The sequence below is a fragment of the Balaenoptera borealis genome (assembly GCF_965194805.1).
Source record: "Balaenoptera borealis genome assembly, contig: HAP1_SCAFFOLD_211, whole genome shotgun sequence".
NCBI classification, from domain to species: Eukaryota; Metazoa; Chordata; class Mammalia; order Artiodactyla; family Balaenopteridae; genus Balaenoptera; species Balaenoptera borealis.
This window is the reverse complement of record NW_028123926.1, coordinates 548948-566301: the sequence shown is the minus strand read 5'-3', so window position 1 is coordinate 566301 and position 17354 is coordinate 548948. Positions and strand designations below refer to the sequence as shown.

Genomic DNA, 17354 nt, shown 5'->3' with positions numbered 1-17354 from the left:
GCCTGTCATCACAATGCTCCATGGCCTTTGTCATCAAAATTCTACATGGCCCCTGTAATAACAGTGCTTCAGGACAACTTTTATCACAATGCTCCATGACCACTCTCATCACAATGCCAGATAAGACCTTTCATGACAATGCTCCATGGCCCTTGTCATCACAATATTCTATGACTTCTGTCATCACAATGCTCCATGCCCCTGTCATCACAATGCCCCATCACCCCTGCTATTACAATGCTCCATGACCCCTGTCGTCGCAATGCTCCGAAACCCTTGTCATCACAATATTCCATGATCCGTGTAATCACGATGATCCATGAACCATTTCTGTACAATGCTCCAGTACCCCTTTCATTAAAATGCTCCATGGCACTTGTCATCAGAATGCTCCAGGAACCCTTCCATCACAATAATCCATGACCCGTTTCCTCACAATTCTCCAGGACCGCTTTCATCACAATGCTCCATTCCCTTGTCATCTCAATGCTTCATGGCCCCTGTCATCAAAATGTTCCATGCCCTTGTCATCAAAATGCTCCAGAACTCTTGTCATCACTATGCTCCATGCCCATGTCATCAAAATGCTGCATGGCCCCTGTCATCACAATGCTGCATGACCCCTGTCATCACAATGCTCCATGCCCGTATCATCACAATGCTCCATTACCCATGTCATCGTAGTGATCCATGACACCTTTCATCACAATGCTGCATGACACCTGTCATCCCAATGCTCCATAGCCCTTGTCATCACAATGCTCCATTAGCCCTGTCATCACAAAGTTCCATGACTCTTGTCATCAAAATGCCACATGATCCATTTAATCACAATGCTCCATGACTCCTTTCATCACATCCTCCATGATACTTGTCATTACACTGCCCCATGACCTTTTTCAGAACAATGCTCCATGATACCAGTCATCACAATGCTCCATGACCATTGTCGTCACAATGCTCCATGCCCCTTTCAACACAATGCCCCATGACACCTGTCATCACAATTCGCCATGGCACTTGTCATCACAATGCTCCATGAACCATGTCATCACAATGTTCATGGACACTTGTCATCACAATGCTCCATGACATCTTACATCACAATGCTCCTTGACCCCTGTCATTTCATTGCTCCACGGCCTATGCATTCACAATGCTCCATGGCTCCTTAATCACATTGCTCCATGATCCCTTTCATCACAATGCTCCAAGACCGCTGTCATCACAATGCCCCATGACGCCTATCTTCATAATGCTCTAAGGCCCCTCTCATCACAATGCTCCATGATCCCTGTCATCACAATGTTCCATGACACTAGTCATCACAGTGCTCCATGACCCCTGTCATCACAATATTCACTGCCCATGTAATCACAATGCTCCTGGTCCCCTGTAATCATAGTGCTCCATACCCTTGTCATCACAATGCTCCAGAACTCTTGTCATCATAATGCTCCATGCCCGTGTCATCACAATGCTTGAAGAACCTTGTCATCACAATGCTCCATGAACCGTGTCATCACAAGGTTCCAGGACCCTTGTCATCACAATGATCCGTGACCCCTGTCATCTCAATGCTCCATGATCTTTGTATTCACAATGCTCCATGGCCCCTATAATTGCGGTGATCCATGACCCCTGTCATCACAATGCTCCCTGGTATATTTCATCACAATTCTAGATGACCACTGTCATCACAGTGCTCCAAGGCCCCTGTCATCAGAGTCCTCCCTGATACCTTTCATCACAATTCTATATGACCGCTCTCATCACAATTCCACATGACACCTGTCATCACAATGCTCCATGACCATTGTCGTCACAATGCTCCATGCCCCTTTCAACACAATGCTCCATGACAACTGTCATCACAATGCTCCATGGTCTTTGTCATCACAATTATACATGGCCCCTGTGATCACAGTGCTCCATGACCCCTTTCATCACAATGCTCCATGGCCCCTGTCATTACAATGCTCCATGACCACTGTCATCACAATGTTCCATGATCGCTGTAATCACAATGACTCATGACACCTTTCCTCAGAAGGCTCCAGTACGCCTGTCATCACAATGCTCCAATGACCGTCTCATCACAATGCTCCATGATCCCTGTCAGCACAACGTTCCATGACAATTGTCATCACAATGCTCCATGACACCTGTCATCACAATGTTGCCTGCCCATGTCATCAAAATGCTCCATGTCCCCTGTAATCACAATGTTCCATTACACCTGTCTTCACAATGTTCCCTGCCCATGTCATCACAATGCTCCATTACCAATGTAATCAAAATCTTCGCCTGCCCTTGTCATCAAAATGCTCCATGGCCCCTTTAATCACAATGCTCCATGAACCCTGTCATCACAATGTTCCATGACAGTTGTCATCACAATGCTCCATGACCTTGTAATCACAATGCTCCATGCCTTTGAAATCACAATGCTCCAGAAATCTTGTCATCATAATGATGAATGCTCGTGTCATCACAAAGCTCCATGATACTTGTCATCACAATGTTCCATGGCCTTGTCATTACAATACTCCATGGCCCCTGTCATCACCGTGCTCCATGATACCTTTTATCACAATTCTAGATGACCACTGTCATCACAATGCCCCAAGACACATGTCATCACAATTCGCCATGGCCCTTGCCATCACAATGCTCCATGACCCGTGTCATCACAATGGTCCAGGACACTTGTCATCACAATGATCCATGACCACTTACATCACAATGCTCCTTGACTCCTGTCATCACAATGCTCCATAGCCTATGCATTCGCAATGCTACATGGTCCCTGTAATCACATTGCTCCATGATCCATTTCATCACAATGCTCTATGACCCCTGTCATTACAATGCCACATTATACCTGTCATCACAATGCTCCATGGCCCCTGTCAGCACAATGTTCCATGACAGATGTCATCACTCTCCTCCATGGTCCCTGTAATCACAATGCTCCATTCCCTTGTCAACGCAATGCTCCAGAACTCTTGTCATCATAATGCTCCATGCCCGTCTCATCACAATTCTCCATGACACTTTTCATTAAAATGCTCCATGGCCTTTATCATCACAATGCTCCATGGCCCCTGTTATCACAGTGATCCATGTTACCTTTCATCACAATGCTAGATAACCTCTGTCATCACAATGCCCGAGGACACCTGTCATCAGAATTGGCCATGGCCGTTGTCATCACAATTCTCCATGCCCTTGTCACCACAATGCTCCAGAACTCTGGGCATCATAATGCTCCATGCCCGTCTCATCACAATGCTCCATGACACTTGTCATCAAAATGCTCCATGGCCTTTGTCATCACAATGCTCCATGGCCCCTGTTATCACAGTGCTCCATGTTACCTTTCCTCATAATTCTCGATGACCACTGTCATCACAATGCCCCATGACACCTGTCATCACAATTCGCCATGGCCCTTGTCATCTCAATGCTCCCTGGCCCCTGTAATCACAATGCTCCATACCCTTGTCATCGCAATGCTCCAGATCACTTCTCATCATAATGCTCCATGCCCATGTCATCACAATGCTTGAAGAACCTTGTCATCACAATGCTCCATGAACCGTGTCATCACAAGGTTCCCGGACCCTTGTCATCACATGATCCATGACCCCTGTCATCTCAATGCTCCATGATCTTTGTATTCACAATGCTCCCTGGCCCCTATAATTGCGGTGATCCATGACCCCTGTCATCACAATGCTCCCTGGTATATTTCATCACAATTCTAGATGACCACTGTCATCACAGTGCTCCACGGCCCCTGTCGTCAGAGTCCTCCATGATACCTTTCATTACAATTCTACATGACCACTGTTATCATAATGCCCCATGACACCTGTCATCACAATTCGCCATGGCACTTGTCATCACAATGCTCCATGAACCAGGTCATCACAATATTCATGGACACTTGTCATCACAATGCTCCATGACAACTTACATCACAATGCTCCTTGACCCCTGTCATTTCATTGATCCATAGCCTATGCATTCACAATGCTCCATGGCTCCTGTAATCACATTGCTCCATGATCCCTTTCATCACAATGCTCCAAGACCGCTGTCATCACAATGCCCCATGACGCCTATCATCATAATGCTCCAAGGCCCCTCTCATCACAATACTCCATGATCCCTGTCATCACAATGTTCCATGACACTAGTCATCACAGTGCTCCATGACCCCTGTCATCACAATATTCACTGCCCATGTAATCACAATGCTCCTGTTCCCCTGTAATCACAATGCTCCATACGCTTGTCATCACAATGCTCCAGAACTCTTGTCATCATAATGCTCCATGCCCGTGTCATCACAGTGCTCCATGACCACTTTCATCACAATGCTCCTTGACCCCTGTCATCACAATGCTCTATGACCACTGTCATCACAATGCTCCATGACCCTGTAATCACAATGCTCCATGCCCTTGTCATCACAATGCTCCAGAACTCTTGTCATCATAATGATGAATGCTCGTGTCATCACAAAGCTCCATGATACTTGTCATCACAATGTTCCATGGCCTTGTCATTACAATACTCCATGGCCCCTGTCATCACAGTGCTCCATGATACATTTTATCACAATTCTAGATGACCACTGTCATCACAATGCCCCAAGACACATGTCATCACAATTCGCCATGGCCCTTGCCATCACAATGCTCCATGACCCGTGTCATCACAATGGTCCAGGACACTTGTCATCACAATGATCCATGACCACTTACATCACAATGCTCCTTGACTCCTGTCATCACAATGCTCCATAGCCTATGCATTCGCAATGCTACATGGTCCCTGTAATCACATTGCTCCATGATCCATTTCATCACAATGCTCTATGACCCCTGTCATTACAATGCCACATTATACCTGTCATCACAATGCTCCATGGCCCCTGTCAGCACAATGTTCCATGACAGATGTCATCACTCTCCTCCATGGTCCCTGTAATCACAATGCTCCATTCCCTTGTCAACGCAATGCTCCAGAACTCTTGTCATCATAATGCTCCATGCCCGTCTCATCACAATTCTCCATGACACTTTTCATTAAAATGCTCCATGGCCTTTATCATCACAATGCTCCATGGCCCCTGTTATCACAGTGATCCATGGTACCATTCATCACAATGCTAGATAACCTCTGTCATCACAATGCCCGAGGACACCTGTCATCAGAATTGGCCATGGCCCTTGTCAGCACAATGCTCCATGCCCTTTTCACCACAATGCTCCAGAACTCTGGGCATCATAATGCTCCATGCCCGTCTCATCACAATGTTCCATGACACTTGTCATCAAAATGCTCCATGGCCTTTGTCATCACAATGCTCCATGGGCCCTGTTATCACAGTGCTCCATGTTACCTTTCCTCATAATTCTCGATGACCACTGTCATCACAATGCCCCATGACACCTGTCATCACAATTCGCCATGGCCCTTGTCATCACAATGCTCCATGATCCATGTCATCACAATGTTCCTGGACACTTATCATCACAATGAACTATGACCACATTCATCACAATGTTCCATGACCCCTGTTATCACACTGCTCCATGGACTATGCATTGAAAATGCTCCATGGCCCCTGTAATCACATTGCTCCATGATCCCTTTCATCACAATGTTCTATGACAACTCTCATCACAATACCCCATGACGCCTATCATCATAATGCTCCAAGGTCCCTCTCATCACAATGCTCCATGAACCCTGTCATCACAATGTGCCATGACACTTGTCATCACAGTGCTCCATGAACCCCTGTCATCACAATATTCACTGCCCATGTAATCACACTGCTCCTGGTCCCCTGTAATCACAGTGCTCCATACCCTTTTCATCACAATGCTCCAGAACTCTTGTCATCATAATGCTCCATGCCCGTGTCATCACAATGCTTGAAGAACCTTGTCATCATAATGCTCCATGATCCGTGTCATCACAAGGTTCCAGGACCCTTGTCATCACAATGATCCGTGAGCCCTGTCATCTCAATGCTCCATGATCTTTGTATTCACAATGCTCCATGGCCCCTATAATTGCGGTGGTCCATGACCCCTGTCATCACAATGCTCCCTGGTATATTTCATCACAATTCTAGATGACCACTGTCATCACAGTGCTCCACGGCCCCTGTCATCAGAGTCCTCCCTGATACCTTTCGTCACAATTCTATATGACCGCTCTCATCACAATTCCACATGACACCTTTCATCACAATGCTCCATGAACCATGTCATCACAATGTTCATGGACAATAGTCATCACAATGCTCCATGACAACTTACATCACAATGCTCCTTGACCCCTGTCATTTCATTGCTCCATGGCCTATGCATTCACAATGCTCCATGGCTCCTGTAATCACATTGCTCCATGATTCCTTTCATCACAATGCTCCAAGACCGCTGTCATCACAATGCCCCATGACGCCTATCATCATAATGCTCCAAGGCCCCTCTCATCACAATGCTCCATGATCCCTTTCATCACAATGTTCCAGGACACTAGTCATCACAGTGCTCCATGACCCCTGTCATCACAATATTCACTGCCCATTTAATCACAATGCTCCTGTTCCCCTGTAATCACAATGCTCCATACCCTTGTCATCACAATGCTCCAGAACTCTTGTCATCATAATGCTCCATGCCCGTGTCATCACAGTGCTCCATGACCACTTTCATCACAATGCTCCTTGACCCCTGTCATCACAATGCTCCATGATCTTTGTATTCACAATGCTCCCTGGCCCCTATAATTGCGGTGATCCATGACCCCTGTCATCACACTGCTCCCTGGTATATTTCATCACAATTCTAGATGACCACTGTCATCACAGTGCTCCACGGCCCCTGTCGTCAGAGTCCTCCATGATACCTTTCATTACAATTCTACATGACCACTGTCATCACAATGCCGCATGACACCTGTCATCACAATCGCCATGGCACTTGTCATCACAATGCTCCATGAACCATGTCATCACAATGTTCATGGACAATAGTCATGACAATGCTCCATGACAACTTACATCACAATGCTCCTTGACCCCTGTCATTTCATTGCTCCATGGCCTATGCATTCACAATGCTCCATGGCCCCTGTAATCACATTGCTCCATGATCCCTTTCATCACAATATTCTAATGTTCTATGACCACTCTCATCACAATACGCCATGACGCCTATCATCATAATGCTCCAAGGCCCCTCTCATCACAATGCTCCATGATCCCTGTCATCACAATGTTCCATGACACTAGTCATCACAGTGCTCCATGACCCCTGTCATCACAATATTCACTGCCCATGTAATCACAATGCTCCTGGTCCCCTGCAATCACAATGTTCCATACCCTTGTCATCACAATGCTCCAGAACACTTGTCATCATAATGCTCCATGCCCGTGTCATCACAATGCTCCATGACCACTTTCATCACAATGTTCCTTGACCCCTGTCATCACCATTCTCTATGACCACTGTCATCACAATGCCACATGACACCTGTCATCACAATGCTCTATAGCCCCTGTCAGCACAATATTACATGACAGGTATCATCACAATGATCCATGACTGCTGTCATCACAATGTTCCCTGCCCTTGTCATCTCAATGCTCCCTGGCCCCTGTCATCACAATGCTCCATGCTCATATCATCACAATGCTCCATTACCCATGTCATCGTAGTGATCCATGACCCCTTTCATCACAATGCTCCATGACCCCAGTCATCACAATGCTCCATAGCCCTTGTCATCACAATGCTCCATTAGCCCTGTCATCACAATGTTCCATGACTCTTGTCATCAAAATGCCTCATGATCCATTTAATCACAATGCTCCATGACTCCTTTCATCACATCCTCCATGATACTTGTCATTACACTGCCCCATGACCTTTTTCAGAACAATGCTCCATGATACCAGTCATCACAATGCTCCATGACGATTGTCGTCACAATGCTCCATGCCCCTTTCAACACAATGCTCCATGACAACTGTCATCACAATGCTCCATGGCCTTTGTCATCACAATTATACATGGCCCCTGTGATCACAGTGCTCCATGACCCCTTTCATCACAATGCTCCATGACCACTGTCATCACAATGCCCCATGACCCCTGTCATCACAATGCTCCATGGCCCCTGTCATTACAATGCTCCATGACCACTGTCATCACAATGTTCCATGATCGCTGTAATCACAATGACCCATGACACCTTTCCTCAGAAGGCTCCAGTACGCCTGTCATCACAATGCTCCAATGACCGTCTCATCACCATGCTGCATGATCCCTGTCAGCACAACGTTCCATGACAATTGTCATCACAATGCTCCATGACCCGTGTCATCACAATGGTCCAGGACACTTGTCATCACAATGATCCATGACCACTTACATCACAATGCTCCTTGACTCCTGTCATCACAATGCTCCATAGCCTATGCAATCGCAATGCTACATGGTCCCTGTAATCACATTGCTCCATGATCCATTTCATCACAATGCTCTATGACCCCTGTCATTACAATGCCACATTATACCTGTCATCACAATGCTCCATGGCCCCTGTCAGCACAATGTTCCATGACAGATGTCATCACTCTCCTCCATGGTCCCTGTAATCACAATGCTCCATTCCCTTGTCAACGCAATGCTCCAGAACTCTTGTCATCATAATGCTCCATGCCCGTCTCATCACAATTCTCCATGACACTTTTCATTAAAATGCTCCATGGCCTTTATCATCACAATGCTCCATGGCCCCTGTTATCACAGTGATCCATGGTACCTTTCATCACAATGCTAGATAACCTCTGTCATCACAATGCCCGAGGACACCTGTCATCAGAATTGGCCATGGCCCTTGTCATCACAATGCTCCATGCCCTTGTCACCACAATGCTCCAGAACTCTGGGCATCATAATGCTCCATGCCCGTCTCATCACAATACTCCATGACACTTGTCATCAAAATGCTCCATGGCCTTTGTCATCACAATGATCCATGGCCCCTGTTATCACAGTGCTCCATGTTACCTTTCCTCATAATTCTCGATGACCACTGTCATCACAATGCCCCATGACACCTGTCATCACAATTCGCCATGGCCCTTGTCATCACAATGCTCCATGATCCATGTCATCACAATGTTCCTGGACACTTATCATCACAATGAACTATGACCACATTCATCACAATGTTCCATGACCCCTGTCATCACACTGCTCCATGGACTATGCATTCAAAATGCTCCATGGCCCCTGTAATCACATTGCTCCATGATCCCTTTCATCACAATGTTCTATGACCACTCTCATCACAATACCCCATGACGCCTATCATCATAATGCTCCAAGGCCCCTCTCATCACAATGCTCCATGAACCCTGTCATCACAATGTGCCATGACACTTGTCATCACAGTGCTCCATGAACACCTGTCATCACAATATTCACTGCCCATGTAATCACAATGCTCCTGGTCCCCTGTAATCACAGTGCTCCATACCCTTTTCATCACAATGCTCCAGAACTCTTGTCATCATAATGCTCCATGCCCGTGTCATCACAATGCTTGAAGAACCTTGTCATCACAATGCTCCATGAACCGTGTCATCAGAAGGTTCCAGGACCCTTGTCATCACAATGATCCATGACCCCTGTCATCTCAATGCTCCATGATCTTTGTATTCACAATGCTCCATGGCCCCTATAATTGCGGTGATCCATGACCCCTGTCATCACAATGCTCCCTGGTATATTTCATCACAATTCTAGATGACCACTGTCATCACAGTGCTCCACGGCCCCTGTCGTCAGAGTCCTCCATGATACCTTTCATTACAATTCTACATGACCACTGTCATCACAATGCCGCATTACACCTGTCATCACAATTCGCCATGGCACTTGTCTTCACAATGCTCCATGAACCATGTCATCACAATGTTCATGGACAATAGTCATGACAATGCTCCATGACAACTTACATCACAATGCTCCTTGACCCCTGTCATTTCATTGCTCCATGGCCTATGCATTCACAATGCTCCATGGCTCCTGTAATCACATTGCTCCATGATTCCTTTCATCACAATGCTCCAAGACCGCTGTCATCACAATGCCCCATGACGCCTATCATCATAATGCTCCAAGGCCCCTCTCATCACAATGCTCCATGATCCCTTTCATCACAATGTTCCAGGACACTAGTCATCACAGTGCTCCATGACCCCTGTCATCACAATATTCACTGCCCATTTAATCACAATGCTCCTGTTCCCCTGTAATCACAATGCTCCATACCCTTGTCATCACAATGCTCCAGAACTCTTGTCATCATAATGCTCCATGCCCGTGTCATCACAGTGCTCCATGACCACTTTCATCACAATGCTCCTTGACCCCTGTCATCACAATGCTCCATGATCTTTGTATTCACAATGCTCCCTGGCCCCTATAATTGCGGTGATCCATGACCCCTGTCATCACACTGCTCCCTGGTATATTTCATCACAATTCTAGATGACCACTGTCATCACAGTGCTCCACGGCCCCTGTCGTCAGAGTCCTCCATGATACCTTTCATCACAATGCCGCATGACACCTGTCATCACAATCGCCATGGCACTTGTCATCACAATGCTCCATGAACCATGTCATCACAATGTTCATGGACAATAGTCATGACAAAGCTCCATGACAACTTACATCACAATGCTCCTTGACCCCTGTCATTTCATTGCTCCATGGCCTATGCATTCACAATGCTCCATGGCCCCTGTAATCACATTGCTCCATGATCCCTTTCATCACAATATTCTAATGTTCTATGACCACTCTCATCACAATACGCCATGACGCCTATCATCATAATGCTCCAAGGCCCCTCTCATCACAATGCTCCATGATCCCTGTCATCACAATGTTACATGACACTAGTCATCACAGTGCTCCATGACCCCTGTCATCACAATATTCACTGCCCATGTAATCACAATGCTCCTGGTCCCCTGCAATCACAATGTTCCATACCCTTGTCATCACAATGCTCCAGAACACTTGTCATCATAATGCTCCATGCCCGTGTCATCACAATGCTCCATGACCACTTTCATCACAATGTTCCTTGACCCCTGTCATCACCATTCTCTATGACCACTGTCATCACAATGCCACATGACACCTGTCATCACAATGCTCTATAGCCCCTGTCAGCACAATATTACATGACAGGTATCATCACAATGATCCATGACTGCTGTCATCACAATGTTCCCTGCCCTTGTCATCTCAATGCTCCCTGGCCCCTGTCATCACAATGCTCCATGCTCATATCATCACAATGCTCCATTACCCATGTCATCGTAGTGATCCATGACCCCTTTCATCACAATGCTCCATGACCCCAGTCATCACAATGCTCCATAGCCCTTGTCATCACAATGCTCCATTAGCCCTGTCATCACAATGTTCCATGACTCTTGTCATCAAAATGCCTCATGATCCATTTAATCACAATGCTCCATGACTCCTTTCATCACATCCTCCATGATACTTGTCATTACACTGCCCCATGACCTTTTTCAGAACAATGCTCCATGATACCAGTCATCACAATGCTCCATGACGATTGTCGTCACAATGCTCCATGCCCCTTTCAACACAATGCTCCATGACAACTGTCATCACAATGCTCCATGGCCTTTGTCATCACAATTATACATGGCCCCTGTGATCACAGTGCTCCATGACCCCTTTCATCACAATGCTCCATGACCACTGTCATCACAATGCCCCATGACCCCTGTCATCACAATGCTCCATGGCCCCTGTCATTACAATGCTCCATGACCACTGTCATCACAATGTTCCATGATCGCTGTAATCACAATGACCCATGACACCTTTCCTCAGAAGGCTCCAGTACGCCTGTCATCACAATGCTCCAATGACCGTCTCATCACCATGCTGCATGATCCCTGTCAGCACAACGTTCCATGACAATTGTCATCACAATGCTCCATGACCCGTGTCATCACAATGGTCCAGGACACTTGTCATCACAATGATCCATGACCACTTACATCACAATGCTCCTTGACTCCTGTCATCACAATGCTCCATAGCCTATGCAATCGCAATGCTACATGGTCCCTGTAATCACATTGCTCCATGATCCATTTCATCACAATGCTCTATGACCCCTGTCATTACAATGCCACATTATACCTGTCATCACAATGCTCCATGGCCCCTGTCAGCACAATGTTCCATGACAGATGTCATCACTCTCCTCCATGGTCCCTGTAATCACAATGCTCCATTCCCTTGTCAACGCAATGCTCCAGAACTCTTGTCATCATAATGCTCCATGCCCGTCTCATCACAATTCTCCATGACACTTTTCATTAAAATGCTCCATGGCCTTTATCATCACAATGCTCCATGGCCCCTGTTATCACAGTGATCCATGGTACCTTTCATCACAATGCTAGATAACCTCTGTCATCACAATGCCCGAGGACACCTGTCATCAGAATTGGCCATGGCCCTTGTCATCACAATGCTCCATGCCCTTGTCACCACAATGCTCCAGAACTCTGGGCATCATAATGCTCCATGCCCGTCTCATCACATTACTCCATGACACTTGTCATCAAAATGCTCCATGGCCTTTGTCATCACAATGCTCCATGGGCCCTGTTATCACAGTGCTCCATGTTACCTTTCCTCATAATTCTCGATGACCACTGTCATCACAATGCCCCATGACACCTGTCATCACAATTCGCCATGGCCCTTGTCATCACAATGCTCCATGATCCATGTCATCACAATGTTCCTGGACACTTATCATCACAATGAACTATGACCACATTCATCACAATGTTCCATGACCCCTGTCATCACACTGCTCCATGGACTATGCATTCAAAATGCTCCATGGCCCCTGTAATCACATTGCTCCATGATCCCTTTCATCACAATGTTCTATGACCACTCTCATCACAATACCCCATGACGCCTATCATCATAATGCTCCAAGGCCCCTCTCATCACAATGCTCCATGAACCCTGTCATCACAATGTGCCATGACACTTGTCATCACAGTGCTCCATGAACACCTGTCATCACAATATTCACTGCCCATGTAATCACAATGCTCCTGGTCCCCTGTAATCACAGTGCTCCATACCCTTTTCATCACAATGCTCCAGAACTCTTGTCATCATAATGCTCCATGCCCGTGTCATCACAATGCTTGAAGAACCTTGTCATCACAATGCTCCATGAACCGTGTCATCAGAAGGTTCCAGGACCCTTGTCATCACAATGATCCATGACCCCTGTCATCTCAATGCTCCATGATCTTTGTATTCACAATGCTCCATGGCCCCTATAATTGCGGTGATCCATGACCCCTGTCATCACAATGCTCCCTGGTATATTTCATCACAATTCTAGATGACCACTGTCATCACAGTGCTCCACGGCCCCTGTCGTCAGAGTCCTCCATGATACCTTTCATTACAATTCTACATGACCACTGTCATCACAATGCCGCATGACACCTGTCATCACAATTCGCCATGGCACTTGTCTTCACAATGCTCCATGAACCATGTCATCACAATGTTCATGGACAATAGTCATGACAATGCTCCATGACAACTTACATCACAATGCTCCTTGACCCCTGTCATTTCATTGCTCCATGGCCTATGCATTCACAATGCTCCATGGCCCCTGTAATCACATTGCTCCATTATCCCTTTCATCACAATATTCTAATGTTCTATGACCACTCTCATCACAATACGCCATGACGCCTATCATCATAATGCTCCAAGGCCCCTCTCATCACAATGCTCCATGATCCCTGTCATCACAATGTTCCATGACACTAGTCATCACAGTGCTCCATGACCCCTGTCATCACAATATTCACTGCCCATGTAATCACAATGCTCCTGGTCCCCTGTAATCACAATGTTCCATACCCTTGTCATCACAATGCTCCAGAACACTTGTCATCATAATGCTCCATGCCCGTGTCATCACAATGCTCCATGACCACTTTCATCACAATGTTCCTTGACCCCTGTCATCACCATGCTCTATGACCACTGTCATCACAATGCCACATGACACCTGTTATCACAATGCTCTATAGCCCCTGTCAGCACAATATTCCATGACAGGTATCATCACAATGATCCATGACTGCTGTCATCACAATTTTCCCTGCCCTTGTCATCTCAATGCTCCCTGGCCCCTGTCATCACAATGCTCCATGCTCATATCATCACAATGCTCCATTACCCATGTCGTCGTAGTGATCCATGACCCCTTTCATCACAATGCTCCATGACCCCAGTCATCACAATGCTCCATAGCCCTTGTCATCACAATGCTCCATTAGCCCTGTCATCACAATGTTCCATGACTCTTGTCATCAAAATGCCTCATGATCCATTTAATCACAATGCTCCATGACTCCTTTCATCACATCCTCCATGATACTTGTCGTTACACTGCCCCATGACCTTTTTCAGAACAATGCTCCATGATACCAGTCATCACAATGCTCCATGACCATTGTCGTCACAATGCTCCATGCCCCTTTCAACACAATGCTCCATGACAACTGTCATCACAATGCTCCATGGCCTTTGTCATCACAATTATACATGGCCCCTGTGATCACAGTGCTCCATGACCCCTTTCATCACAATGCTCCATGACCACTGTCATCACAATGCCCCATGACCCCTGTCATCACAATGCTCCATGGCCCCTGTCATTACAATGCTCCATGACCACTGTCATCACAATGTTCCATGATCGCTGTAATCACAATGACCCATGACACCTTTCCTCAGAAGGCTCCAGTACGCCTGTCATCACAATGCTCCAATGACCGTCTCATCACAATGCTCCATGATCCCTGTCAGCACAACGTTCCATGACAATTGTCATCACAATGCTCCATGACACCTGTCATCACAATGTTGCCTGCCCATGTCCTCAAAATGCTCCATGTCCCCTGTAATCACAATGTTCCAATACACCTGTCTTCACAATGTTCTCTGCCCATGTCATCACAATGCTCCATTACCAATGTAATCAAAATTTTCGCCTGCCCTTGTCATCAAAATGCTCCATGGCCCCTTTAATCACAATGCTCCATGAACCCTGTCATCACAATGTTCCATGACAGTTGTCATCACAATGCTCCATGACCCTGTATTCACAATGCTCCATGCCCTTGTCATCACAATGCTCCAGAACTCTTGTCATCATAATGATGAATGCTCGTGGCATCACAAAGCTCCATGATACTTGTCATCACAATGTTCCATGGCCTTGTCATTACAATACTCCATGGCCCCTGTCATCACAGTGCTCCATGATACCTTTTATCACAATTCTAGATGACCACTGTCATCACAATGCCCCAAGACACATGTCATCACAATTCGCCATGGCCCTTGCCATCACAATGCTCCATGACCCGTGTCATCACTGTGGTCCAGGACACTTGTCATCACAATGATCCATGACCACTTACATCACAATGCTCCTTGACTCCTGTCATCACAATGCTCCATAGCCTATGCATTCGCAATGCTACATGGTCCCTGTAATCACATTGCTCCATGATCCATTTCATCACAATGCTCTATGACCACTGTCATTACAATGCCACATTATACCTGTCATCACAATGCTCCATGGCCTCTGTCAGCCCAATATTCCATGACAGATGTCATCACTATCCTCCATGGTCCCTGTAATCACAATGCTCCATTCCCTTGTCAACGCAATGCTCCAGAACTCTTGTCATCATAATGCTCCATGCCCGTCTCATCACAATTCTCCATGACACTTTTCATTAAAATGCTCCATGGTCTTTATCATCACAATGCTCCATGGCTCCTGTTATCACATTGATCCATTGTACCTTTCATCACAATGCTAGATAACCTCTGTAATCACAATGCCCGATGACACCTGTCATCAGATTTGGCCATGGCCCTTGTCATCACAATGCTCCATGCCCTTGTCACCACAATGCTCCAGAACTCATCCATCATAATGCTCCATGTCCGTCTCATCACAATGCTGCATGACACTTGTCATCAAAATGCTCCATGGCCTTTGTCATCACAATGCTCCATGGCCCCTGTTATCACAGTGCTCCATGTTACCTTTCATCACAATTCTAGATGACCACTGTCATCACAATGCCCCATGACACCTGTCATCACAATTCGCCATGGCCCTTGTCATCACAATGCTCCATGATCCATGTCATCACAATGTTCCTGGACACATATCATCACAATGAACTATGACCACATTCATCACAATGCTCCATGACCCCTGTCATCACACTGCTCCATGGCCTATGAATTCAAAATGCTCCATGGCCCCGGTAATCACATTGCTCCATGATCCCTTTCATCACAATGTTCTATGACCACTCTCATCACAATACCCCATGACGCCTATCATCATAATGCTCCAAGGCCCCTCTTATCACAATGCTCCATGAACCCTGTCATCACAATGTTCCATGACTCTTGTCATCACAGTGCTCCATGAACCCCTGTCATCACAATATTCACTGCCCATGTAATCACACTGCTCCTCGTCCCCTGTAATCACAGTGCTCCATACCCTTTTCATCACAATGCTCCAGAACTCTTGTCATCATAATGCTCCATGCCCGTGTCATCACAATGCTTGAAGAACCTTGTCATCACAATGCTCCATGAACCGTGTCATCACAAGGTTCCAGGACCCTTGTCATCACAATGATCCATGACCCCTGTCATCTCAATGCTCCATGATCTTTGTATTCACAATGCTCCATGGCCCCTATAATTGCGGTGATCCATGACCCCTGTCATCACAATGCTCCCTGGTATATTTCATCACAATTCTAGATGACCACTGTCATCACAGTGCTCCACGGCCCCTGTCGTCAGAGTCCTCCATGATACCTTTCATTACAATTCTACATGACCACTGTCATCACAATGCCAGATGACACCTGTCATCACAATTCGCCATGGCATTTGTCATCACAATGCTCCATGGCCTATGCATTCACAATGCTCCATGGCTCCTGTAAGCACATTGCTCCATGATCCCTTTCATCACAATGTTCTATGACCACTCTCATCACAATATCCCATGACTCCTATCATCATAATGCTCCAAGGCCCCTCTCATCACAATGCTCCATGAACCCTGTCATCCCAATGTTCAAT

General features: G+C 46.2%; 1 long non-coding RNA gene across 1 annotated transcript in view; it reads right to left on the bottom strand.

The window, feature by feature from the left end:
* Positions 1–2380: 2380 nt before the first annotated feature.
* The window catches only part of LOC309621282, a 325382-nt gene continuing 310408 nt past the window's right edge, over positions 2381–17354 (bottom strand). The window contains exons 2-3 of the long non-coding RNA XR_014239892.1: positions 5217–5266; positions 2381–2482 (exon numbers count right to left, since the gene is read on the bottom strand). This is a non-coding gene — a long non-coding RNA (uncharacterized lncRNA). The remainder of the gene's footprint in view (positions 2483–5216; positions 5267–17354) is intronic.